Genomic DNA, 27637 nt, shown 5'->3' with positions numbered 1-27637 from the left:
TCTGAAATGTGCTCCTCCCGTCACTCTGGTTGGGTGCGCATAGTAAAAAGTGCTCTTGGCAGCTAGAGAGTGCCGCGTTGACCACTGCGCATGAAGAAATAACCACCTGCAACGTTTGGTTTAGGTTTTAGGTGCATTTTTAATTTTATTGCTTAAATCGCATTTTCTCGATGAGCTGAGCACGTTTTCTGAAATGTGCTCCTCCCGTCACTCTGGTTGGGTGCGCATAGTAAAAAGTGCTCTTGGCAGCGAGAGAGTGCCGCGTTGACCACTGCGCATGAAGAAATAACCACCTGCAACGTTTGGTTTAGGTTTTAGGTGCATTTTTAATTTTATTGCTTAAATCGCATTTTCTCGACGAGCTGAGCACGTTTTCTGAAATGTGCTCCTCCCGTCACTCTGGTTGGGTGCGCATAGTAAAAAGTGCTCTTGGCAGCTAGAGAGTGCCGCGTTGACCACTGCGCATGAAGAAATAACCACCTGCAACGTTTGGTTTAGGTTTTGGGTGCATTTTTAATTTTATTGCTTAAATCACATTTACTCGACGAGCTGAGCACGTTTTCTGAAATGTGCTCCTCCCGTCACTCTGGTTGGGTGCGCATAGTAAAAAGTGCTCTTGGCAGCTAGAGAGTGCCGCGTTGACTGCTGCGCACGAAGAAATAACCACCTGCAACGTTTGGTTTAGGTTTTAATTGCATTTTTAATTTTATTGCTTAAATTGCATTTTCTCGACGAGCTGAGCACGTTTTCTGAAATGTGCTCCTCCCGTCACTCTGGTTGGGTGCGCATAGTAAAAAGTGCTCTTGGCAGCTAGAGAGTGCCGCGTTGACCACTGCGCATGAAGAAATAACCACCTGCAACGTTTGGTTTAGGTTTTAGGTGCATTTTTAATTTTATTGCTTAAATCGCATTTTCTCGATGACCTGAGCACGTTTTCTGAAATGTGCTCCTCCCGTCACTCTGGTTGGGTGCGCATAGTAAAAAGTGCTCTTGGCAGCGAGAGAGTGCCGCGTTGACCACTGCGCATGAAGAAATAACCACCTGCAACGTTTGGTTTAGGTTTTAGGTGCATTTTTAATGTTATTGCTTAAATTGCATTTTCTCGACGAGCTGAGCACGTTTTCTGAAATGTGCTCCTCACGTCACTCTGGTTGGGTGCGCATAGTAAAAAGTGCTCTTGGCAGCTAGAGAGTGCCGCGTTGACCACTGCGCATTAAGAAATATCCACCTGCAACGTTTGGTTTAGGTTTTAGGTGCATTTTTTATTTTATTGCTTAAATCGCATTTTCTCGACGAGCTGAGCACGTTTTCTGAAATGTGCTCCTCCCGTCACTCTGGTTGGGTGCGCATAGTAAAAAGTGCTCTTGGCAGCTAGAGAGTGCCGCGTTGACTGCTGCATATGAAGAAATAACCACCTGCAACGTTTGGTTTTAGGTTTTGGGTGCATTTTTAATTTTATTGCTTAAATCGCATTTTCTCGACGAGCTGAGCACGTTTTCTGAAATGTGCTCCTCCCGTCACTCTGGTTGGGTGCGCATAGTAAAAAGTGCTCTTGGCAGCTAGAGAGTGCCGCGTTGACCACTGCGCATGAAGAAATAACCACCTGCAACGTTTGGTTTAGGTTTTGGGTGCATTTTTAATTTTATTGCTTAAATCGCATTTTCTCGACGAGCTGAGCACGTTTTCTGAAATGCGCTCCTCCCGTCACTCTGGTTGGGTGTGCATAGTAAAAAGTGCTCTTGGCAGCTAGAGAGTGCCGCGTTGACCACTGCACATGAAGAAATGACCATCTGCAACGTTTGGTTTAGGTTTTGGGTGCATTTTTAATTTTATTGCTTAAATCGCATTTTCTCGACGAGCTGAGCACGTTTTCTGGAATGTGCTCCTCCCGTCACTCTGGTTGGGTGTGTATAGTAAAAAGAGCTCTTGGCAGCTAGAGAGTGCCGCGTTGACCACTGCGCATGAAGAAATAACCACCTGCAACGTTTGGTTTAGGTTTTGGGTGCATTTTTAATTTTATTGCTTAAATCGCATTTTCTCGACGAGCTGAGCACGTTTTCTGAAATGTGCTCCTCCCGTCACTCTGGTTGGGTGTGCATAGTAAAAAGTGCTCTTGGCAGCTAGAGAGTGCCGCGTTGACCACTGCGCATGAAGAAATGACCATCTGCAACGTTTGGTTTAGGTTTTGGGTGCATTTTTAATTTTATTGCTTAAATCGCATTTTCTCGACGAGCTGAGCACGTTTTCTGACATGTGCTCCTCCCGTCACTCTGGTTGGGTGCGCATAGTAAAAAGTGCTCTTGGCAGCTAGAGAGTGCTGAGTTGACCACTGCGCATGAAGAAATAACCACCTGCAACGTTTGGTTTAGGTTTTGGGTGCATTTTTAATTTTATTGCTTAAATCGCATTTTCTCGACGAGCTGAGCACGTTTTCTGAAATGTGCTCCTCCCGTCCCTCTGGTTGGGTGCGCATAGTAAAAAGTGCTCTTGGCAGCTAGAGAGTGCCGCGTTGACTGCTGCGCATGAAGAAATAACCACCTGCAACGTTTGGTTTAGGTTTTGGGTGCATTTTTAATTTTATTGCTTAAATCGCATTTTCTCGACGAGCTGAGCACGTTTTCTGGAATGTGCTCCTCCCGTCACTCTAGTTGGGTGTGTATAGTAAAAAGTGCTCTTGGCAGCTAGAGAGTGCCGCGTTGACCACTGCGCATGAAGAAATAACCACCTGCAACGTTTGGTTTAGGTTTTGGGTGCATTTTTAATTTTATTGCTTAAATCGCATTTTGTCGTCGAGCTGAGCACGTTTTCTGAAATGCGCTCCTCCCGTCACTCTGGTTGGGTGTGCATAGTAAAAAGTGCTCTTGGCAGCTAGAGAGTGCCGCGTTGACCACTGCGCATGAAGAAATGACCATCTGCAACGTTTGGTTTAGGTTTTGGGTGCATTTTTAATTTTATTGCTTAAATCGCATTTTCTCGACGAGCTGAGCACGTTTTCTGAAATGTGCTCCTCCCGTCACTCTGGTTGGGTGCGCATAGTAAAAAGTGCTCTTGGCAGCTAGAGAGTGCCGCGTTGACCACTGCGCATGAAGAAATAACCACCTGCAACGTTTGGTTTAGGTTTTGGGTGCATTTTTAATTTTATTCCTTAAATCGCATTGTCTGGACGAGCTGAGCACGTTTTCTGAAATGTGCTCCCCCCGTCACTCTGGTTGGGTGTGCATAGTAAAAAGTGCTCTTGGCAGCTAGAGAGTGCCGCGTTGACCACTGCGCATGAAGAAATGGCCATCTGCAATGTTTGGTTTAGGTTTTAGGTGCATTTTTAATTTTATTGCTTAAATCGCATTTTCTCGACGAGCTGAGCACGTTTTCTGAAATGTGCTCCTCCCGTCACTCTGGTTGGGTGCGCATAGTAAAAAGTGCTCTTGGCAGCTAGAGAGTGCCGCGTTGACCACTGCGCATGAAGAAATAACCACCTGCAACGTTTGGTTTAGGTTTTAGGTGCATTTTTAATTTTATTGCTTAAATCGCATTTTCTCGACGAGCTGAGCACGTTTTCTGAAATGTGCTCCTCCCGTCACTCTGGTTGGGTGCGCATAGTAAAAAGTGCTCTTGGCAGCTAGAGAGTGCCGCGTTGACCACTGCGCATGAAGAAATAACCACCTGCAACGTTTGGTTTAGGTTTTAGGTGCATTTTTAATTTTATTGCTTAAATCGCATTTTCTCGACGAGCTGAGCACGTTTTCTGAAATGTGCTCCTCCCGTCACTCTGGTTGGGTGCGCATAGTAAAAAATGCTCTTGGCAGCTAGAGAGTGCCGCGTTGATCACTGCGCATGAAGAAATAACCACCTGCAACGTTTGGTTTAATGTTTTGCGTGCATTTTTACTTTTATTGCTTAAATCGCATTTTCTCGACGAGCTGAGCACGTTTTCTGAAATGTGCTCCTCCCGTCACTCTGGTTGGGTGCGCATAGTAAAAAGTGCTCTTGGCAGCTAGAGAGTGCCGTGTTGACTGCTGCGCATGAAGAAATAACCACCTGCAACTTTTGGTTTAGGTTTTAGGTGCATTTTTAATTTTATTGCTTAAATCGCATTTTCTCGACGAGCTGAGCACGTTTTCTGAAATGCGCTCCTCCCGTCACTCTGGTTGGGTGCGCATAGTAAAAAGTGCTCTTGGCAGCTAGAGAGTGCCGCGTTGACCACTGTGCATGAAGAAATAACCACCTGCAACGTTTGGTTTAGGTTTTAGGTGCATTTTTAATTTTATTGCTTAAATCGCATTTTCTCGACGAGCTGAGCACGTTTTCTGAAATGTGCTCCTCCCGTCACTCTGGATTGGTGCGCATAGTAAAAAGTGCTCTTGGCAGCTAGAGTGCCGCGTTGACCACTGCGCATGCAGAAATAACCATCTGCAACGTTTGGTTTAGGTTTTAGGTGCATTTTTAAATTTATTGCTTAAATCGCATTTTCTCGACGAGCTGAGCACGTTTTCTGAAATGTGCTCCTCCCGTCACTCTGGTTGGGTGTGCATAGTAAAAAGTGCTCTTGGCAGCTAGAGAGTGCCGCGTTGACCACTGCGCATGAAGAAATGACCATCTGCAACGTTTGGTTTAGGTTTTGGGTGCATTTTTAATTTTATTGCTTAAATCGCATTTTCTCGACGAGCTGAGCACGTTTTCTGAAATGTGCTCCTCCCGTCACTCTGGTTGGGTGCGCATAGTAAAAAGTGCTCTTGGCAGCTAGAGAGTGCCGCGTTAACCACTGCGCATGAAGAAATGACCATCTGCAACGTTTGGTTTCGGTTTTGGGTGCATTTTTAATTTTATTGCTTAAATCGCATTTTCTCGACGAGTTGAGCACGTTTTCTGAAATGTGCTCCTCACGTCACTCTGCTTGGGTGCGCATAGTAAAAAGTGCTCTTGGCAGCTAGAGAGTGCAGCGTTGACTGCTGCATATGAAGAAATAACCACCTGCAACGTTTGGTTTAGGTTTTAGGTGCATTTTTAATTTTATTGCTTAAATCGCATTTTCTCGACGAGCTGAGCACGTTTTCTGAAATGTGCTCCTCCCGTCACTCTGGTTGGGTGCGCATAATAAAAAGTGCTCTTGGCAGCTAGAGAGTGCCGCGTTGACTGCTGCGCATGAAGAAATAACCACCTGCAAGGTTTGGTTTAGGTTTTAGGTGCATTTTTAATTTTATTGCTTAAATCGCATTTTCTCGACGAGCTGAGCACGTTTTCTGAAATGTGCTCCTCCCGTCACTCTGGTTGGGTGCGCATAGTAAAAAGTGCTCTTGGCAGCTAGAGAGTGCCGCGTTGACCACTGCGCATGAAGAAATAACCACCTGCAACGTTTGGTTTAGGTTTTGGGTGCATTTTTAATTTTATTGGTTAAATTGCATTTTCTCGTCGAGCTGAGCACGTTTTCTAAAATGCGCTCCTCCCGTCACTCTGGTTGGGTGTGCATAGTAAAAAGTGCTCTTGGCAGCTAGAGAGTGCCGCGTTGACCACTGCGCATGAAGAAATGACCATCCGCAACGTTTGGTTTAGGTTTTATGTGCATTTTTAATTTTATTGCTTAAATCGCATTTTCTGGACGAGCTGAGCACGTTTTCTGAAATGTGCTCCTCCCGTCACTCTGGTTGGGTGCGCATAGTAAAAAGTGCTCTTGGCAGCTAGAGAGTGCCGCGTTGACCACTGCGCATGAAGAAATAACCACATGCAACGTTTGGTTTAGGTTTTGGGTGCATTTTTAATTTTATTGCTTAAATCGCATTTTCTCGACGAGCTGAGCACGTTTTCTGAAATGCGCTCCTCCCGTCACTCTGGTTGGGTGTGCATAGTAAAAAGTGCTCTTGGCAGCTAGAGAGTGCCGCGTTTACCACTGCACATGAAGAAATGACCATCTGCAACGTTTGGTTTAGGTTTTGGGTGCATTTTTAATTTTATTGCTTAAATCGCATTTTCTCGACGAGCTGAGCACGTTTTCTGAAATGTGCTCCTCCCGTCACTCTGGTTGGGTGCGCATAGTAAAAAGTGCTCTTGGCAGCTAGAGAGTGCCGCGTTGACCACTGCGCATGAAGAAATAACCACCTGCAACGTTTGGTTTAGGTTTTGGGTGCATTTTTAATTTTATTGCTTAAATCGCATTTTCTCGACGAGCTGAGCACGTTTTCTGAAATGCGCTCCTCCCGTCACTCTGGTTGGGTGTGCATAGTAAAAAGTGCTCTTGGCAGCTAGAGAGTGCCGCGTTGACCACTGCACATGAAGAAATGACCATCTGCAACGTTTGGTTTAGGTTTTGGGTGCATTTTTTAATTTTATTGCTCAAATCGCATTTTCTCGACGAGGTGAGCACGTTTTCTGGAATGTGCTCCTCCCGTCACTCTGGTTGGGTGTGTATAGTAAAAAGTGCTCTTGGCAGCTAGAGAGTGCCGCGTTGACCACTGCGCATGAAGAAATGACCATCTGAAGCGTTTGGTTTAGGTTTTAGGTGCATTTTTAATTTTATTGCTTAAATCGCATTTTCTGGACGAGCTGAGCACGTTTTCTGAAATGTGCTCCTCCCGTCACTCTGGTTGGGTGCACATAGTAAAAAGTGCTCTTGGCAGCTAGAGAGTGCCGCGTTGACCACTGCGCATGAAGAAATAACCACCTGCAACGTTTGGTTTAGGTTTTGGGTGCATTTTTAATTTTATTACTTAAATTGCATTTACTCGACGAGCTGAGCACGTTTTCTGAAATGTGCTCCTCCCGTCACTCTGGTTAGTTGCGCATAGTAAAACGTGCTCTTGGCAGCTAGAGAGTGCCGCGTTGACTGCTGCGCACGAAGAAATAACCACCTGCAACGTTTGGTTTAGGTTTTAGGTGCATTTTTAATTTTATTGCTTAAATCGCATTTTCTCGACGAGCTGAGCACGTTTTCTGAAATGTGCTCCTCCCGTCACTCTGGTTGGGTGCGCATAGTAAAAAGTGCTCTTGGCAGCTAGAGAGTGCCGCGTTGACCACTGCGCATGAAGAAATAACCACCTGCAACGTTTGGTTTAGGTTTTAGGTGCATTTTTAATTTTATTGCTTAAATCGCATTTTCTCGACGAGCTGAGCACGTTTTCTGAAATCTGCTCCTCCCGTCACTCTGGTTGGGTGCGCATAGTAAAAAAATGCTCTTGGCAGCTAGAGAGTGCCGCGTTGATCACTGCGCATGAAGAAATAACCACCTGCAACGTTTGGTTTAATGTTTTGCGTGCATTTTTACTTTTATTGCTTAAATCGCATTTTCTCGACGAGCTGAGCACGTTTTCTGAAATGTGCTCCTCCCGTCACTCTGGTTGGGTGCACATAGTAATAAGTGCTCTTGGCAGCTAGAGAGTGCCGCGTTGACCAATGCGCATGAAGAAATAACCACCTGCAACGTTTGGTTTAGGTTTTTAGGTGCATTTTTAATTTTATTGCTTAAATCGCATTTTCTCGACGAGCTGAGCACGTTTTCTGAAATGTGCTCCTCCCGTCACTCTGGTTGGGTGCGCATAGTAAAAAGTGCTCTTGGCAGCTAGAGAGTGCCGCGTTGACCACTGCGCATGAAGAAATGACCATCTGAAGCGTTTGGTTTAGGTTTTAGTTGCATATTTAATTTTATTGCTTAAATCGCATTTTCTCGACGAGCTGAGCACGTTTTCTTAAATGTGCTCCTCCCGTCACTCTGGTTGGGTGCGCATAGTAAAAAGTGCTCTTGGCAGCTAGAGAGTGCCGCGTTGACTGCTGCGCATGAAGAAATAACCACCTGCAACTTTTGGTTTAGGTTTTAGGTGCATTTTTAATTTTATTGCTTAAATCGCATTTTCTCGACGAGCTGAGCACGTTTTCTGAAATGCGCTCCTCCCGTCACTCTGGTTGGGTGCGCATAGTAAAAAGTGCTCTTGGCAGCTAGAGAGTGCCGCGTTGACTGCTGCGCACGAAGAAATAACCACCTGCAACGTTTGGTTTAGGTTTTAGGTGCATTTTTAATTTTATTGCTTAAATCGCATTTTCTCGACGAGCTGAGCAAGTTTTCTGAAATGTGCTCCTCCCGTCACTCTGGTTGGGTGCGCATAGTAAAATGTGCTCTTGGCAGCTAGAGAGTGCAGCGTTGACCACTGCGCATGAAGAAATAACCACCTGCAACGTTTGGTTTAGGTTTTAGGTGCATTTTTAATTTTATTGCTTAAATCGCATTTTCTCGACGAGCTGAGCACGTTGTCTGAAATGTCTTCCTCCCGTCACTCTGGTTGGGTGCGCATAGTAAAAAGTGCTCTTGGCAGCTAGAGAGTGCCGCGTTGACCACTGCGCATGAAGAAATAACCACCTGCAACGTTTGGTTTGGGTTTTAGGTGCATTTTTAATTTTATTGCTTTAATCGCATTTTCTCGACGAGCTGAGCACGTTTTCTGAAATGTGCTCCTCCCGTCACTCTGGTTGGGTGCGCATAGTAAAAAGTGCTCTTGGCAGCTAGAGAGTGCCGCGTTGACCACTGCGCATGAAGAAATGACCATCTGCAACGTTTGGTTTAGGTTTTGGGTGCATTTTTAATTTTATTGCTTAAATTGCATTTTCTCGACGAGCTGAGCACGTTTTCTGAAATGTGCTCCTCCCGTCACTCTGGTTGGGTGCGCATAGTAAATAGTGCTCTTGGCAGCTAGAGAGTGCCGTGTTGACTGCTGTGCATGAAGAAATAACCACCTGCAACTTTTGGTTTAGGTTTTAGGTATATTTTTAATTTTATTGCTTAAATTGCATTTTCTCGACGAGCTGAGCACGTTTTCTGAAATGCGCTCCTCCCGTCACTCTGGTTGGGTGCGCATAGTAAAAAGTGCTCTTGGCAGCTAGAGAGTGCCGCGTTGACCACTGCACATGAAGAAATAACCACCTGCAACGTTTGGTTTAGGTTTTAGGGGCATTTTTAATTGTATTGCTTGAATCGCATTTTCTCGGCGAGCTGAGCACGTTTTCTGAAATGTGCTCGTCCCGTCACTCTGGTTGGGTGCGCATAGTAAAAAGTGCTCTTGGCAGCTAGAGAGTGTCGCGTTGACTGCTGCGCATGAAGAAATAACCACCTGCAACGTTTGGTTTAGGTTTTGGGTGCATTTTTAATTTTATTGCTTAAATCGCATTTTCTCGACGAGCTGAGCACGTTTCCTGAAATGCGCTCCTCCCGTCACTCTGGTTGGGTGTGCATAGTAAAAAGTGCTCTTGGCAGCTAGAGAGTGCCGCGTTGACCACTGCACATGAAGAAATGACCATCTGCAACGTTTGGTTTAGGTTTTGGGTGCATTTTTAAATTTATTGCTTAAATCGCATTTTCTCGACGAGCTGAGCACGTTTTCTGGAATGTGCTCCTCCTGTCACTCTGGTTGGGTGTGTATAGTAAAAAGTGCTCTTGGCAGCTAGAGAGTGCCGCGTTGACCACTGCACATGAAGAAATGACCATCTGCAGCGTTTGGTTTAGGTTTTAGGTGCATTTTTAATTTTATTGCTTGAATCGCATTTTCTCGACGAGCTGAGCACGTTTTCTGAAATGTGCTCCTCCCGTCACTCTGGTTGGGTGCGCATAGTAAAAAGTGCTCTTGGCAGCTAGAGAGTGCCGCGTTGACCACTGCGCATGAAGAAATAACCACCTGCAATGTATGGTTTAGGTTTTGGGTGCATTTTTAATTTTATTGCTTAAATCACATTTTCTCGACGAGCTGAGCACGTTTTCTGGAATGTGCTCCTCCCGTCACTCTGGTTGGGTGTGTATAGTAAAAAGTGCTCTTGGCAGCTAGAGAGTGCCGCGTTGACCACTGCGCATAAAGAAATAACCACCTGCAACGTTTGGTTTAGGTTTTGGGTGCATTTTTAATTTTATTGATTAAATCGCATTTTCTCAACGAGCTGAGCACGTTTTCTGAAATGTGCTCCTCCCGTCACTCTGGTTGGGTCTGCATAGTAAAAAGTGCTCTTGGCAGCTAGAGAGTGCCGCGTTGACCACTGCGCATGAAGAAATGACCATCTGCAACGTTTGGTTTAGGTTTTGGGTGCATTTTTAATTTTATTGCTTAAATCGCATTTTCTCGACGAGCTGAGCACGTTTTCTGGAATGTGCTCCTCCCGTCACTCTGGTTGGGTGCGCATAGTAAAAAGTGCTCTTGGCAGCTAGAGAGTGCCGCGTTGACTGCTGCGCACGAAGAAATAACCACCTGCAACGTTTGGTTTAGGTTTTAGGTGCATTTTTAATTTTATTGCTTAAATCGCATTTTCTCGACGAGCTGAGCACGTTTTCTGAAATGTGCTCCTCCCGTCACTCTGGTTGGGTGCGCATAGTAAAAAGTGCTCTTGGCAGCTAGAGAGTGCCGCGTTGACTGCTGCGCATGAAGAAATAACCACCTGCAACGTTTGGTTTAGGTTTTAGGTGTATTTTTAATTTTATTGCTTAAATCGCATTTTCTCGACGAGCTGAGCACGTTTTCTGAAATGTGCTCCTCCCGTCACTCTGGTTGGGTGCGCATAGTAAAAAGTGCTCTTGGCAGCTAGAGAGTGCCGCGTTGACCACTGCGCATGAAGAAATAACCACCTGCAACGTTTGGTTTAGGTTTTGGGTGCATTTCTAATTTTATTGCTTAAATCGCATTTTCTCGTCGAGCTGAGCACGTTTTCTAAAATGCGCTCCTCCCGTCACTCTGGTTGGCTGTGCATAGTAAAAAGTGCTCTTGGCAGCTAGAGAGTGCCGCGTTGACCACTGCGCATGAAGAAATGACCATCTGCAACGTTTGGTTTAGGTTTTATGTGCATTTTTAATTTTATTGCTTAAATCGCATTTTCTGGACGAGCTGAGCACGTTTTCTGAAATGTGCTCCTCCCGTCACTCTGGTTGGGTGCGCATAGTAAAAAGTGCTCTTGGCAGCTAGAGAGTGCCGCGTTGACCACTGCGCATGAAGAAATGACCATCTGCAACGTTTGGTTTAGGTTTTGGGTGCATTTTTAATTTTATTGCTTAAATCGCATTTTCTCGACGAGCTGAGCACGTTTTCTGGAATGTGCTCCTCCCGTCACTCTGGTTGGGTGCGCATAGTAAAAAGTGCTCTTGGCAGCTAGAGAGTGCCGCGTTGACCACTGCGCATGAAGAAATAACCACCTGCAACGTTTGGTTTAGGTTTTGGGTGCATTTTTAATTTTATTGCTTAAATCGCATTTTCTCGACGAGCTGAGCACGTTTTCTGAAATGCGCTCCTCCCGTCACTCTGGTTGGGTGTGCATAGTAAAAAGTGCTCTTGGCAGCTAGAGAGTGCCGCGTTGACCACTGCGCATGAAGAAATGACCATCTGCAACGTTTGGTTTAGGTTTTGGGTGCATTTTTAATTTTATTGCTTAAATCGCATTTTCTCGACGAGCTGAGCACGTTTTCTGGAATGTGCTCCTCCCGTCACTCTGGTTGGGTGCGCATAGTAAAAAGTGCTCTTGGCAGCTAGAGAGTGCCGCGTTGACCACTGCGCATGAAGAAATAACCACCTGCAACGTTTGGTTTAGGTTTTGGGTGCATTTTTAATTTTATTGCTTAAATCGCATTTTCTCGACGAGCTGAGCACGTTTTCTGAAATGCGCTCCTCCCGTCACTCTGGTTGGGTGTGCATAGTAAAAAGTGCTCTTGGCAGCTAGAGAGTGCCGCGTTGACCACTGCACATGAAGAAATGACCATCTGCAACGTTTGGTTTAGGTTTTGGGTGCATTTTTAATTTTATTGCTTAAATCGCATTTTCTCGACGAGCTGAGCACGTTTTCTGAAATGTGCTCCTCCCGTCACTCTGGTTGGGTGCGCACAGTAAAAAGTGCTCTTGGCAGCTAGAGAGTGCCGTGTTGACTGCTGCGCATGAAGAAATAACCACCTGCAACGTTTGGTTTAGGTTTTAGGTGCATTTTTAATTTTATTGCTTAAATCGCATTTTCTCGACGAGCTGAGCACGTTTTCTGAAATGTGCTCCTCCCGTCACTCTGGTTGGGTGCGCATAGTAAAAAGTGCTCTTGGCAGCTAGAGAGTGCCACGTTGACCACTGCGCATGAAGAAATAACCACCTGCAACGTTTGGTTTAGGTTTTAGGTGCATTTTTAATTGTACGGCTTAAATGGCATTTTCTCGACGAGCTGAGCACGTTTTCTGAAATGTGCTCCTCCCGTCACTCTGGTTGGGTGCGCATAGTAAAAAGTGCTCTTGGCAGCTAGAGAGTGCCGCGTTGACTGCTGCGCATGAAGAAATAACCACCTGCAACGTTTGGTTTAGGTTTTAGGTGCATTTTTAATTTTATTGCTTAAATCGCATTTTCTCGACGAGCTGAGCACGTTTTCTGAAATGTGCTCCTCCCGTCACTCTGGTTGGGTGCGCATAGTAAAAAGTGCTCTTGGCAGCTAGAGAGTGCCGCGTTGACCACTGCGCATGAAGAAATAACCACCTGCAACGTTTGGTTTAGGTTTTGGGTGCATTTTTAATTTTATTGCTTAAATTGCATTTTCTCGTCGAGCTGAGCACGTTTTCTAAAATGCGCTCCTCCCGTCACTCTGGTTGGGTGTGCATAGTAAAAAGTGCTCTTGGCAGCTAGAGAGTGCCGCGTTGACCACTGCGCATGAAGAAATGACCATCCGCAACGTTTGGTTTAGGTTTTATGTGCATTTTTAATTTTATTGCTTAAATCGCATTTTCTGGACGAGCTGAGCACGTTTTCCTAAATGTGCTCCTCCCGTCACTCTGGTTGGGTGCGCATAGTAAAAAGTGCTCTTGGCAGCTAGAGAGTGCCGCGTTGACCACTGCGCATTAAGAAATAACCACCTGCAACGTTTGGTTTAGGTTTTGGGTGCATTTTTAATTTTATTGCTTAAATCGCATTTTCTCGTCGAGCTGAGCACGTTTTCTGAAATGCGCTCCTCCCGTCTCTCTGGTTGGGTGTGCATCGTAAAAAGTGCTCTTGGCAGCTAGAGAGTGCCGCGTTGACCACTGCGCATGAAGAAATAACCACCTGCAACGTTTGGTTTAGGTTTTGGGTGCATTTTTAATTTTATTGCTTAAATCGCATTTTCTCGTCGAGCTGAGCACGTTTTCTGAAATGCGCTCCTCCCGTCACTCTGGTTGGGTGTGCATAGTAAAAAGTGCTCTTGGCAGCTAGAGAGTGCCGCGTTGACCACTGCGCATGAAGAAATAACCACCTGCAACGTTTGGTTTAGGTTTTGGGTGCATTTTTAATTTTATTGCTTAAATCGCATTTTCTCGACGAGCTGAGCACGTTTTCTGAAATGCGCTCCTCCCGTCACTCTGGTTGGGTGTGCATAGTAAAAAGTGCTCTTGGCAGCTAGAGAGTGCCGCGTTGACCACTGCACATGAAAAAATGACCATCTGCAACGTTTGGTTTAGGTTTTGGGTGCATTTTTAATTTTATTGCTTAAATCGCATTTTCTCGACGAGCTGAGCACGTTTTCTGAAATGTGCTCCTCCCGTCACTCTGGTTGGGTGCGCATAGTAAAAAGTGCTCTTGGCAGCTAGAGAGTGCCTTGTTGACTGCTGCGCATGAAGAAATAACCACCTGCAACGTTTGGTTTAGGTTTTAGGTGCATTTTTAAATTTATTGCTTAAATCGCATTTTCTCGACGAGCTGAGCACGTTTTCTGAAATGTGCTCCTCCCGTCACTCTGGTTGGGTGTGCATAGTAAAAAGTGCTCTTGGCAGCTAGAGAGTGCCGCGTTGACCACTGCGCATGAAGAAATAACCACCTGCAACGTTTGGTTTAGGTTTTGGGTGCATTTTTAATTTTATTGCTTAAATCGCATTTTCTCAACGAGCTGAGCACGTTTTCTGAAATGTGCTCCTCCCGTCACTCTGGTTGGGTGCGCATAGTAAAAAGTGCTCTTGGCAGCTAGAGAGTGCCGTGTTGACTGCTGCGCATGAAGAAATAACCACCTGCAACGTTTGGTTTAGGTTTTAGGTGCATTTTTAATTGTACGGCTTAAATGGCATTTTCTCGACGAGCTGAGCACGTTTTCTGAAATGTGCTCCTCCCGTCACTCTGGTTGGGTGCGCATAGTAAAAAGTGCTCTTGGCAGCTAGAGAGTGCCGCGTTGACTGCTGCGCATGAAGAAATAACCACCTGCAACGTTTGGTTTAGGTTTTAGGTGCATTTTTAATTTTATTGCTTAAATCGCATTTTCTCGACGAGCTGAGCACGTTTTCTGAAATGTGCTCCTCCCGTCACTCTGGTTGGGTGCGAATAGTAAAAAGTGCTCTTGGCAGCTAGAGAGTGCCGCGTTGACCACTGCGCATTAAGAAATAACCACCTGCAACGTTTGGTTTAGGTTTTGGGTACATTTTTAATTTTATTGCTTAAATCGCATTTTCTCGTCGAGCTGAGCACGTTTTCTGAAATGCGCTCCTCCCGTCTCTCTGGTTGGGTGCGCATAGTAAAAAGTGCTCTTGGCAGCTAGAGAGTGCCGCGTTGACCACTGCGCATGAAGAAATAACCACCTGCAACGTTTGGTTTAGGTTTTGGGTGCATTTTTAATTTTATTGCTTAAATCGCATTTTCTCGACGAGCTGAGCACGTTTTCTGAAATGTGCTCCTCCCGTCACTCTGGTTGGGTGCGCATAGTAAAAAGTGCTCTTGGCAGCTAGAGAGTGCCACGTTGACCACTGCGCATGAAGAAATAACCACCTGCAACGTTTGGTTTAGGTTTTAGGTGCATTTTTAATTGTACGGCTTAAATGGCATTTTCTCGACGAGCTGAGCACGTTTTCTGAAATGTGCTCCTCCCGTCACTCTGGTTGGGTGCGCATAGTAAAAAGTGCTCTTGGCAGCTAGAGAGTGCCGCGTTGACTGCTGCGCATGAAGAAATAACCACCTGCAACGTTTGGTTTAGGTTTTAGGTGCATTTTTAATTTTATTGCTTAAATCGCATTTTCTCGACGAGCTGAGCACGTTTTCTGAAATGTGCTCCTCCCGTCACTCTGGTTGGGTGCGCATAGTAAAAAGTGCTCTTGGCAGCTAGAGAGTGCCGCGTTGACCACTGCGCATGAAGAAATAACCACCTGCAACGTTTGGTTTAGGTTTTGGGTGCATTTTTAATTTTATTGCTTAAATTGCATTTTCTCGTCGAGCTGAGCACGTTTTCTAAAATGCGCTCCTCCCGTCACTCTGGTTGGGTGTGCATAGTAAAAAGTGCTCTTGGCAGCTAGAGAGTGCCGCGTTGACTGCTGCGCATGAAGAAATAACCACCTGCAACGTTTGGTTTAGGTTTTAGGTGCATTTTTAATTTTATTGCTTAAATCGCATTTTCTCGACGAGCTGAGCACGTTTTCTGAAATGTGCTCCTCCCGTCACTCTGGTTGGGTGCGAATAGTAAAAAGTGCTCTTGGCAGCTAGAGAGTGCCGCGTTGACTGCTGCGCATGAAGAAATAACCACCTGCAACGTTTGGTTTAGGTTTTAGGTGCATTTTTAATTTTATTGCTTAAATCGCATTTTCTCGACGAGCTGAGCACGTTTTCTGAAATGTGCTCCTCCCGTCACTCTGGTTGGGTGCGAATAGTAAAAAGTGCTCTTGGCAGCTAGAGAGTGCCGCGTTGACCACTGCGCATTAAGAAATAACCACCTGCAACGTTTGGTTTAGGTTTTGGGTACATTTTTAATTTTATTGCTTAAATCGCATTTTCTCGTCGAGCTGAGCACGTTTTCTGAAATGCGCTCCTCCCGTCTCTCTGGTTGGGTGCGCATAGTAAAAAGTGCTCTTGGCAGCTAGAGAGTGCCGCGTTGACCACTGCGCATGAAGAAATAACCACCTGCAACGTTTGGTTTAGGTTTTGGGTGCATTTTTAATTTTATTGCTTAAATTGCATTTACTCGACGAGCTGAGCACGTTTTCTGAAATGTGCTCCTCCCGTCACTCTGGTTGGGTGCGCATAGTAAAAAGTGCTCTTGGCAGCTAGAGAGTGCCGCGTTGACTGCTGCGCACGAAGAAATAACCACCTGCAACGTTTGGTTTAGGTTTTGGGTGCATTTTTAATTTTATTGCTTAAATCGCATTTTCTCGACGAGCTGAGCACGTTTTCTGAAATGTGCTCCTCCCGTCACTCTGGTTATGTGTGCATAGTAAAAAGTGCTCTTGGCAGCTAGAGAGTGCCGCGTTGACCACTGCGCATGAAGAAATGACCATCTGCAACGTTTGGTTTAGGTTTTAGGTGCATTTTTAATTTTATTGCTTAAATCGCATTTTCTGGACGAGCTGAGCACGTTTTCTGAAATGTGCTCCTCCCGTCACTCTGGTTGGGTGCGCATAGTAAAAAGTGCTCTTGGCAGCTAGAGAGTGCCGCGTTGACCACTGCGCATGAAGAAATAACCACCTGCAACGTTTGGTTTAGGTTTTGGGTGCATTTTTAATTTTATTGCTTAAATTGCATTTACTCGACGAGCTGAGCACGTTTTCTGAAATGTGCTCCTCCCGTCACTCTGGTTGGGTGCGCATAGTAAAAAGTGCTCTTGGCAGCTAGAGAGTGCCGCGTTGACTGCTGCGCACGAAGAAATAACCACCTGCAACGTTTGGTTTAGGTTTTAGGTGCATTTTTAATTTTATTGCTTAAATCGCATTTGCTCGACGAGCTGAGCACGTTTTCTGAAATGTGCTCCTCCCGTCACTCTGGTTGGGTGCGAATAGTAAAAAGTGCTCTTGGCAGCTAGAGAGTGCCGCCTTTGACCACTGCGCATTAAGAAATAACCACCTGCAACGTTTGGTTTAGGTTTTGGGTGCATTTTTAATTTTATTGCTTAAATCGCATTTTCTCGACGAGCTGAGCACGTTTTCTGAAATGCGCTCCTCCCGTCACTCTGGTTGGGTGTGCATCGTAAAAAGTGCTCTTGGCAGCTAGAGAGTGCCGCGTTGATCACTGCACATGAAGAAATGACCATCTGCAACGTTTGGTTTAGGTTTTGGGTGCATTTTTAATTTTATTGCTTAAATCGCATTTTCTCGACGAGCTGAGCACGTTTTCTGAAATGTGTTCCTCCCGTCACTCTGGTTGGGTGCGCATAGTAAAATGTGCTCTTGGCAGCTAGAGAGTGCCGTGTTGACTGCTGCGCATGAAGAAATAACCACCTGCAACTTTTGGTTTAGGTTTTAGGTGCATTTTTAATTTTATTGCTTAAATCGCATTTTCTCGACGAGCTGAGCACGTTTTCTGAAATGCGCTCCTCCCGTCACTCTGGTTGGGGTCGCATAGTAAAAAGTGCTCTTGGCAGCTAGAGAGTGCCGCGTTGACCACTGCGCATGAAGAAATAACCACCTGCAACGTTTGGTTTAGGTTTTGGGTGCATTTTTAATTTTATTGCTTAAATTGCATTGTCTGGACGAGCTGAGCACGTTTTCTGAAATGTGCTCCTCCCGTCACTCTGGTTGGGTGTGCATAGTAAAAAGTGCTCTTGGCAGCTAGAGAGTGCCGCGTTGACCACTGCGCATGAAGAAATGACCATCTGCAACGTTTGGTTTAGGTTTTAGGTGCATTTTTAATTTTATTGCTTAAATCGCATTTTCTGGACGAGCTGAGCACGTTTTCTGAAATGTGCTCCTCCCGTCACTCTGGTTGGGTGCGCATAGTAAAAAGTGCTCTTGGCAGCTAGAGAGTGCCGCGTTGACCACTGCGCATGAAGAAATAACCTCCTGCAATGTTTGGTTTAGGTTTTGGGTGCATTTTTAATTTTATTGCTTAAATCGCATTTTCTCGTCGAGCTGAGCACGTTTTCTAAAATGCGCTCCTCCCGTCACTCTGGTTGGGTATGCATAGTAAAAAGTGCTCTTGGCAGCTAGAGAGTGCCGCGTTGACCACTGCGCATGAAGAAATGACCATCTGCAACGTTTGGTTTAGGTTTTAGGTGCATTTTTAATTTTATTGCTTAAATCGCATTTTCTCGACGAGCTGAGCACGTTTTCTGAAATGCGCTCCTCCCGTCACTCTGGTTGGGTGTGCATAGTAAAAAGTGCTATTGGCAGCTAGAGAGTGCCGCGTTGACCACTGCGCATGAAGAAATGACCATCTGCAACGTTTGGTTTAGGTTTTGGGTGCATTTTTAATTTTATTGCTTAAATCGCATTTTCTCGACGAGCTGAGCACGTTTTCTGGAATGTGCTCCTCCCGTCACTCTGGTTGGGTGCGCATAGTAAAAAGTGCTCTTGGCAGCTAGAGAGTGCCGCGTTGACCACTGCGCATGAAGAAATAACCACCTGCAACGTTTGGTTTAGGTTTTGGGTGCATTTTTAATTTCATTGCTTAAATCGCATTTTTTCAACGAGCTGAGCACGTTTTCTGAAATGAGCTCCTCCCGTCACTCTGGTTGGGTGCGCATCGTAAAAAGTGCTCTTGGCAGCTAGAGAGTGCCGCGTTGACCACTGCGCATGAAGAAATGACCATCTGCAACGTTTGGTTTAGGTTTTGGGTGCATTTTTAATTTTATTGCTTAAATCCCATTTTCTCGACGAGCTGAGCACGTTTTCTGGAATGTGCTCCTCCCGTCACTCTGGTTGGGTGCGCATAGTAAAAAGTGCTCTTGGCAGCTAGAGAGTGCCGCGTTGACCACTGCGCATGAAGAAATAACCACCTGCAACGTTTGGTTTAGGTTTTGGGTGCATTTTTAATTTTATTGCTTAAATCGCATTTTCTCGACGATCTGAGCACGTTTTCTGAAATGCGCTCCTCCCGTCACTCTGGTTGGGTGTGCATAGTAAAAAGTGCTCTTGGCAGCTAGAGAGTGCCGCGTTGACCACTGCACATGAAGAAATGACCATCTGCAACGTTTGGTTTAGGTTTTGGGTCCATTTTTAATTTTATTGCTTAAATCGCATTTTCTCGACGAGCTGAGCACGTTTTCTGAAATGTGCTCCTCCCGTCACTCTGGTTGGGTGCGCATAGTAAAAAGTGCTCTTGGCAGCTAGAGAGTGCCGTGTTGACTGCTGTGCATGAAGAAATAACCACCTGCAACTTTTGGTTTAGGTTTTAGGTGCATTTTTAATTTTATTGCTTAAATCGCATTTTCTCGACGAGCTGAGCACGTTTTCTGAAATGCGCTCCTCCCGTCACTCTGATTGGGTGCGCATAGTAAAAAGTGCTCTTGGCAGCTAGAGAGTGCCGCGTTGACCACTGCGCATGAAGAAATAACCACCTGCAACGTTTGGTTTAGGTTTTGGGTGCATTTTTAATTTTATTGCTTAAATCGCATTGTCTGGACGAGCTGAGCACGTTTTCTGAAATGTGCTCCTCCCGTCACTCTGGTTGGGTGTGCATAGTAAAAAGTGCTCTTGGCAGCTAGAGAGTGCCGCGTTGACCACTGCGCATGAAGAAATGACCATCTGCAACGTTTGGTTTAGGTTTTAGGTGCATTTTTTATTTTATTGCTTAAATCGCATTTTCTGGACGAGCTGAGCACGTTTTCTTAAATGTGCTCCTCCCGTCACTCTGGTTGGGTGCGCATAGTAAAAAGTGCTCTTGGCAGCTAGAGAGTGCCGCGTTGACCACTGCGCATGAAGAAATAACCACCTGCAACGTTTGGTTTAGGTTTTGGGTGCATTTTTAATTTTATTGCTTAAATCGCATTTTCTCGACGAGCTGAGCACGTTTTCTGAAATGTGCTCCTCCCGTCACTCTGGTTGGGTGCGCATAGTAAAAAGTGCTCTTGGCAGCTAGAGAGTGCCGCGTTGACCACTGCGCATGAAGAAATAACCACCTGCAACGTTTGGTTTAGGTTTTGGGTGCATTTTTAATTTTATTGCTTAAATCGCATTTTCTCGACGAGCTGAGCACGTTTTCTGAAATGTGCTCCTCCCGTCACTCTGGTTGGGTGCGCATAGTAAAAAGTGCTCTTGGCAGCTAGAGAGTGCCGCGTTGACCACTGCGCATGAAGAAATAACCACCTGCAACGTTTGGTTTAGGTTTTAGGTGCATTTTTAATTTTATTGCTTAAATCGCATTTTCTCGACGAGCTGAGCACGTTTTCTGAAATGTGCTCCTCCCGTCACTCTGGTTGGGTGCGCATAGTAAAAAGTGCTCTTGGCAGCTAGAGAGTGCCGCGTTGACTGCTGCGCACGAAGAAATAACCACCTGCAACGTTTGGTTTAGGTTTTGGGTGCATTTTTAATTTTATTGCTTAAATCGCATGTTCTCGTCGAGCTGAGCACGTTTTCTGAAATGCGCTCCTCCCGTCACTCTTGTTGGGTGTGCATATTAAAAAGTGCTCTTGGCAGCTAGAGAGTGCCGCGTTGACTGCTGCGCACTAAGAAATAACCACCTGCAACGTTTGGTTTAGGTTTTGGGTGCATTTTTAATTTTATTGCTTAAATCGCATTTTCTCGACGAGCTGAGCACGTTTTCTGAAATGTGCTCCTCCCGTCACTCTGGTTGGGTGCGCATAGTAAAAGGTGCTCTTGGCAGCTAGAGAGTTCCGCGTTGACCACTGCACATGAAGAAATGACCATCTGCAGCGTTTGCTTTAGGTTGTAGGTGCATTTTTTATTTTATTGCTTAAATCGCATTTTCTCGACGAGCTGAGCACGTTTTCTGAAATGTGCTCCTCCCGTCACTCTGGTTGGGTCCGCATAGTAAAAAGTGCTCTTGGCAGCTAGAGAGTGCCGCGTTGACTGCTGCGCATGAAGAAATAACCACCTGCAACGTTTGGTTTAGGTTTTAGGTGCATTTTTAATTTTATTGCTTAAATCGCATTTTCTCGACGAGCTGAGCACGTTTTCTGAAATGCGCTCCTCCCGTCACTCTGGTTGGGTGCGCATAGTAAAAAGTGCTCTTGGCAGCTAGAGAGTGCCGCGTTGACCACTGCGCATTAAGAAATAACCACCTGCAACGTTTGGTTTAGGTTTTAGGTGCATTTTTTATTTTATTGCTTAAATTGCATTTTTTCGACGAGCTGAGCACGTTTTCTGAAATGTGCTCCTCCCGTCACTCTGGATGGGTGCGCATAGTAAAAAATGCTCTTGGCAGCTAGAGAGTGCCGCGTTGACTGCTGCATATGAAGAAATAACCACCTGCAACGTTTGGTTTAGGTTTTGGGTGCATTTTTAATTTTATTGCTTAAATCGCATTTTCTCGAAGAGCTGAGCACGTTTTCTGAAATGTGCTCCTCCCGTCACTCTGGTTGGGTGCGCATAGTAAAAAGTGCTCTTGGCAGCTAGAGAGTGCCGCGTTGACCACTGCGCATGAAGAAATAACCACCTGCAACGTTTGGTTTAGGTTTTGGGTGCATTTTTAATGTTATTGCTTAAATCGCATTTTCTCGACGAGCTGAGCACGTTTTCTGAAATGCGCTCCTCCCGTCACTCTGGTTGGGTGCGCATAGTAAAAAGTGCTCTTGGCAGCTAGAGAGTGCCGCGTTGACCACTGCACATGAAGAAATGACCATCTGCAACGTTTGGTTTAGGTTTTGGGTGCATTTTTAATTTTATTGCTTAAATCGCATTTTCTCGACGAGCTGAGCACGTTTTCTTGAATGTGCTCCTCCCGTCACTCTGGTTGGGTGTGTATAGTAAAAAGTGCTCTTGGCAGCTAGAGAGTGCCGCGTTGACCACTGCGCATGAAGAAATGACCATCTGCAGCGTTTGGTTTAGGTTTTAGGTGCATTTTTAATTTTATTAGTTAAATCGCATTTTCTCGACGAGCTGAGCACGTTTTCTGAAATGTGCTCCTCCCGTCACTCTGGTTGGGTGCGCATAGTAAAAAGTGCTCTTGGCAGCTAGAGAGTGCCGCATTGACCACTGCGCATGAAGAAATAACCACCTGCAACGTTTGGTTTAGGTTTTGGGTGCATTTTTAATTTTATTGCTTAAATCGCATTTTCTCGACGAGCTGAGCACGTTTTCTGAAATGCGCTCCTCCCGTCACTCTGGTTGGGTGCGCATAGTAAAAAGTGCTCTTGGCAGCTAGAGAGTGCCGCGTTGACCACTGCGCATGAAGAAATAACCACCTGCAACGTTTGGTTTAGGTTTTGGGTGCATTTTTAATTTTATTGCTTAAATCGCATTGTCTGGACGAGCTGAGCACGTTTTCTGAAATGTGCTCCTCCCGTCACTCTGGTTTGGTGTGCATAGTAAAAAGTGCTCTTGGCAGCTAGAGAGTGCCGCGTTGACCACTGCGCATGAAGAAATGACCATCTGCAACGTTTGGTTTAGGTTTTAGGTGCATTTTTAATTTTATTGCTTAAATCGCATTTTCTGGACGAGCTGAGCACGTTTTCTGAAATGTGCTCCTCCCGTCACTCTGGTTGGGTGTGCATAGTAAAAAGTGCTCTTGGCAGCTAGAGAGTGCCGCGTTGACCACTGCGCATGAAGAAATAACCACCTGCAACGTTTGGTTTAGGTTTTGGGTGCATTTTTAATTTTGTTGCTTAAATTGCATTTACTCGACGAGCTGAGCACGTTTTCTGAAATGTGCTCCTCCCGTCACTCTGGTTGGGTGCGCATAGTAAAAAGTGCTCTTGGCAGCTAGAGAGTGCCGCGTTGACCACTGCGCATGAAGAAATAACCTCCTGCAACGTTTGGTTTAGGTTTTGGGTGCATTTTTAATTTTATTGCTTAAATCGCATTTTCTCGTCGAGCTGAGCACGTTTTCTAAAATGCGCTCCTCCCGTCACTCTGGTTGGGTGTGCATAGTAAAAAGTGCTCTTGGCAGCTAGAGAGTGCCGCGTTGACCACTGCGCATGAAGAAATGACCATCTGCAACGTTTGGTTTAGGTTTTGGGTGCATTTTTAATTTTATTGCTTAAATCCCATTTTCTCGACGAGCTGAGCACGTTTTCTGGAATGTGCTCCTCCCGTCACTCTGGTTGGGTGCGCATAGTAAAAAGTGCTCTTGGCAGCTAGAGAGTGCCGCGTTGACCACTGCGCATGAAGAAATAACCACCTGCAACGTTTGGTTTAGGTTTTGGGTGCATTTTTAATTTTATTGCTTAAATCGCAATTTCTCGACGAGCTGAGCACGTTTTCTGAAATGCGCTCCTCCCGTCACTCTGGTTGGGTGTGCATAGTAAAAAGTGCTCTTGGCAGCTAGAGAGTGCCGCGTTGACAACTGCACATGAAGAAATGACCATCTGCAACGTTTGGTTTAGGTTTTGGGTGCATTTTTAATTTCATTGCTTAAATCGCATTTTCTCAACGAGCTGAGCACGTTTTCTGAAATGAGCTCCTCCCGTCACTCTGGTTGGGTGCGCATCGTAAAAAGTGCTCTTGGCAGCTAGAGAGTGCCGCGTTGACCACTGCGCATGAAGAAATGACCATCTGCAACGTTTGGTTTAGGTTTTGGGTGCATTTTTAATTTTATTGCTTAAATCCCATTTTCTCGACGAGCTGAGCACGTTTTCTGGAATGTGCTCCTCCCGTCACTCTGGTTGGGTGCGCATAGTAAAAAGTGCTCTTGGCAGCTAGAGAGTGCCGCGTTGACCACTGCGCATGAAGAAATAACCACCTGCAACGTTTGGTTTAGGTTTTGGGTGCATTTTTAATTTTATTGCTTAAATCGCAATTTCTCGACGAGCTGAGCACGTTTTCTGAAATGCGCTCCTCCCGTCACTCTGGTTGGGTGTGCATAGTAAAAAGTGCTCTTGGCAGCTAGAGAGTGCCGCGTTGACAACTGCACATGAAGAAATGACCATCTGCAACGTTTGGTTTAGGATTTGGGTCCATTTTTAATTTTATTACTTAAATCGCATTTTCTCGACGAGCTGAGCACGTTTTCTGAAATGTGCTCCTCCCGTCACTCTGGTTGGGTGCGCATAGTAAAAAGTGCTCTTGGCAGCTAGAGAGTGCCGCGTTGACCACTGCGCATGAAGAAATAACCACCTGCAACGTTTGGTTTAGGTTTTGGGTGCATTTTTAATTTTATTGCTTAAATCGCATTTTCTCGTCGAGCTGAGCACGTTTTCTAAAATGCGCTCCTCCCGTCACTCTGGTTGGGTGTGCATAGTAAAAAGTGCTCTTGGCAGCTAGAGAGTGCCGCGTTGACCACTGCGCATGAAGAAATGACCATCTGCAACGTTTGGTTTAGGTTTTGGGTGCATTTTTAATTTTATTGCTTAAATCGCATTTTCTCGACGAGCTGAGCACGTTTTCTGAAATGTGCTCCTCCCGTCACTCTGGTTGGGTGCGCATAGTAAAAAGTGCTCTTGGCAGCTAGAGAGTGCCGCGTTGACCACTGCGCATGAAGAAATAACCACCTGCAACGTTTGGTTTAGGTTTTGGGTGCATTTTTAATTTCATTGCTTAAATCGCATTTTCTCAACGAGCTGAGCACGTTTTCTGAAATGAGCTCCTCCCGTCACTCTGGTTGGGTGCGCATAGTAAAAAGTGCTCTTGGCAGCTAGAGAGTGCCGCGTTGACCACTGCGCATGAAGAAATGACCATCTGCAACGTTTGGTTTAGGTTTTGGGTGCATTTTTAATTTTATTGCTTAAATCGCATTTTCTCGACGAGCTGAGCACGTTTTCTGGAATGTGCTCCTCCCGTCACTCTGGTTGGGTGCGCATAGTAAAAAGTGCTCTTGGCAGCTAGAGAGTGCCGCGTTGACCACTGCGCATGAAGAAATAACCACCTGCAACGTTTGGTTTAGGTTTTGGGTGCATTTTTAATTTTATTGCTTAAATCGCATTTTCTCGTCGAGCTGAGCACGTTTTCTAAAATGCGCTCCTCCCGTCACTCTGGTTGGGTGTGCATAGTAAAAAGTGCTCTTGGCAGCTAGAGAGTGCCGCGTTGACCACTGCGCATGAAGAAATGACCATCTGCAACGTTTGGTTTAGGTTTTGGGTGCATTTTTAATTTTATTGCTTAAATCGCATTTTCTCGACGAGCTGAGCACGTTTTCTGAAATGTGCTCCTCCCGTCACTCTGGTTGGGTGCGCATAGTAAAAAGTGCTCTTGGCAGCTAGAGAATGCCGCGTTGACCACTGCGCATGAAGAAATAACCACCAGCAACGTTTGGTTTAGGTTTTGGGTGCATTTTTAATTTTATTGCTTAGATCGCAATTTCTCGACGAGCTGAGCACGTTTTCTGAAATGTGCTCCTCCCGTCACTCTGGTTGGGTGCGCATAGTAAAAAGTGCTCTTGGCAGCTAGAGAGTGCCGCGTTGACCACTGCGCATGAAGAAATGACCATCTGCAACGTTTGGTTTAGGTTTTGGGTGCATTTTTAATTTTATTGCTTAAATCGCATTTTCTCGACGAGCTGAGCACGTTTTCTGGAATGTGCTCCTCCCGTCACTCTGGTTGGGTGCGCATAGTAAAAAGTGCTCTTGGCAGCTAGAGAGTGCCGCGTTGACCACTGCATATGAAGAAATAACCACCTGCAACGTTTGGTATAGATTTTAGGTGCATTTTTAATTTTATTGCTTAAATCGCATTTTCTCGACGAGCTGAGCACGTTTTCTGAAATGTGCTCCTCCCGTCACTCTGGGTGGGTGCGCATAGTAAAAAGTGCTCTTGGCAGCTAGAGAGTGCCGCGTTGACCACTGCACATGAAGAAATAACCACCTGCAACGTTTGGTTTAGGTTTTAGGTGCATTTTTAATTGTATTGCTTAAATCGCATTTTCTCGGCGAGCTGAGCACGTTTTCTTAAATGTGCTCCTCCCGTCACTCTGGTTGGGTGCGCATAGTAAAAAGTGCTCTTGGCAGCTAGAGAGTGCCGCGTTGACCACTGTGCATGAAGAAATAACCACCTGCAACGTTTGGTTTAGGTTTTAGGTGCATTTTTTATTTTATTGCTTAAATCGCATTTTTTCGACGAGCTGAGCACGTTTTCTGAAATGTGCTCCTCCCGTCACTCTGGATGGGTGCGCATAGTAAAAAATGCTCTTGGCAGCTAGAGAGTGCCGCGTTGACTGCTGCATATGAAGAAATAACCACCTGCAACGTTTGGTTTAGGTTTTGGGTGCATTTTTAATTGTATTGCTTAAATCGCATTTTCTCGACGAGCTGAGCACGTTTTCTGAAATGTGCTCCTCCCGTCACTCTGGTTGGGTGCGCATAGTAAAAAGTGCTCTTGGCAGCTAGAGAGTGCCGCGTTGACCACTGCGCATGAAGAAATAACCACCTGCAACGTTTGGTTTAGGTTTTGGGTGCATTTTTAATTTTATTGCTTAAATCGCATTTTCTCGACGAGCTGAGCACGTTTTCTGAAATGCGCTCCTCCCGTCACTCTGGTTGGGTGTGTATAGTAAAAAGTGCTCTTGGCAGCTAGAGAGTGCCGCGTTGACCACTGCATATGAAGAAATAACCACCTGCAACGTTTGGTATAGATTTTAGGTGCATTTTTAATTTTATTGCTTAAATCGCATTTTCTCGACGAGCTGAGCACGTTTTCTGAAATGTGCTCCTCCCGTCACTCTGGGTGGGTGCGCATAGTAAAAAGTGCTCTTGGCAGCTAGAGAGTGCCGCGTTGACCAATGCGCATGAAGAAATAACCACCTGCAACGTTTGGTTTAGGTTTTTAGGTGCATTTTTAATTTTATTGCTTAAATCGCATTTTCTCGACGAGCTGAGCACGTTTTCTGAAATGTGCTCCTCCCGTCACTCTGGTTGGGTGCGCATAGTAAAAAGTGCTCTTGGCAGCTAGAGAGTGCCGCGTTGACCACTGCGCATGAAGAAATAACCACCTGCAACATTTGGTTTAGGTTTTGGGTGCATTTTTAATTTTATTGCTTAAATGGCATTTTCTCGACGAGCTGAGCACGTTTTCTGAAATGCGCTCCTCCCGTCACTCTGGTTGGGTGTGCATAGTAAAAAGTGCTCTTGGCAGCTAGAGAGTGCCGCGTTGACCACTGCGCATGAAGAAATGACCATCTGAAGCGTTTGGTTTAGGTTTTAGGTGCATTTTTAATTTTATTGCTTAAATCGCATTTTCTGGACGAGCTGAGCACGTTTTCTGAAATGTGCTCCTCCCGTCACTCTGGTTGGGTGCACATAGTAAAAAGTGCTCTTGGCAGCTAGAGAGTGCCGCGTTGACCACTGCGCATGAAGAAATAACCACCTGCAACGTTTGGTTTAATGTTTTGCGTGCATTTTTACTTTTATTGCTTAAATCGCATTTTCTCGACGAGCTGAGCACGTTTTCTGAAATGTGCTCCTCCCGTCACTCTGGTTGGGTGCACATAGTAATAAGTGCTCTTGGCAGCTAGAGAGTGCCGCGTTGACCAATGCGCATGAAGAAATAACCACCTGCAACGTTTGGTTTAGGTTTTTAGGTGCATTTTTAATTTTATTGCTTAAATCGCATTTTCTCGACGAGCTGAGCAAGTTTTCTGAAATGTGCTCCTCCCGTCACTCTGGTTGGGTGCGCATAGTAAAATGTGCTCTTGGCAGCTAGAGAGTGCAGCGTTGACCACTGCGCATGAAGAAATAACCACCTGCAGCGTTTGGTTTAGGTTTTAGGTGCATTTTTAATTTTATTGCTTAAATCGCATTTTCTCGACGAGCTGAGCACGTTGTCTGAAATGTCTTCCTCCCGTCACTCTGGTTGGGTGCGCATAGTAAAAAGTGCTCTTGGCAGCTAGAGAGTGCCGCGTTGACCACTGCGCATGAAGAAATAACCACCTGCAACGTTTGGTTTGGGTTTTAGGTGCATTTT

This window comes from Syngnathus scovelli, chromosome 12, assembly GCF_024217435.2.
Source record: "Syngnathus scovelli strain Florida chromosome 12, RoL_Ssco_1.2, whole genome shotgun sequence".
Lineage (NCBI taxonomy): Eukaryota > Metazoa > Chordata > Actinopteri > Syngnathiformes > Syngnathidae > Syngnathus > Syngnathus scovelli.
Note: the sequence above shows the minus strand (reverse complement) of the source record.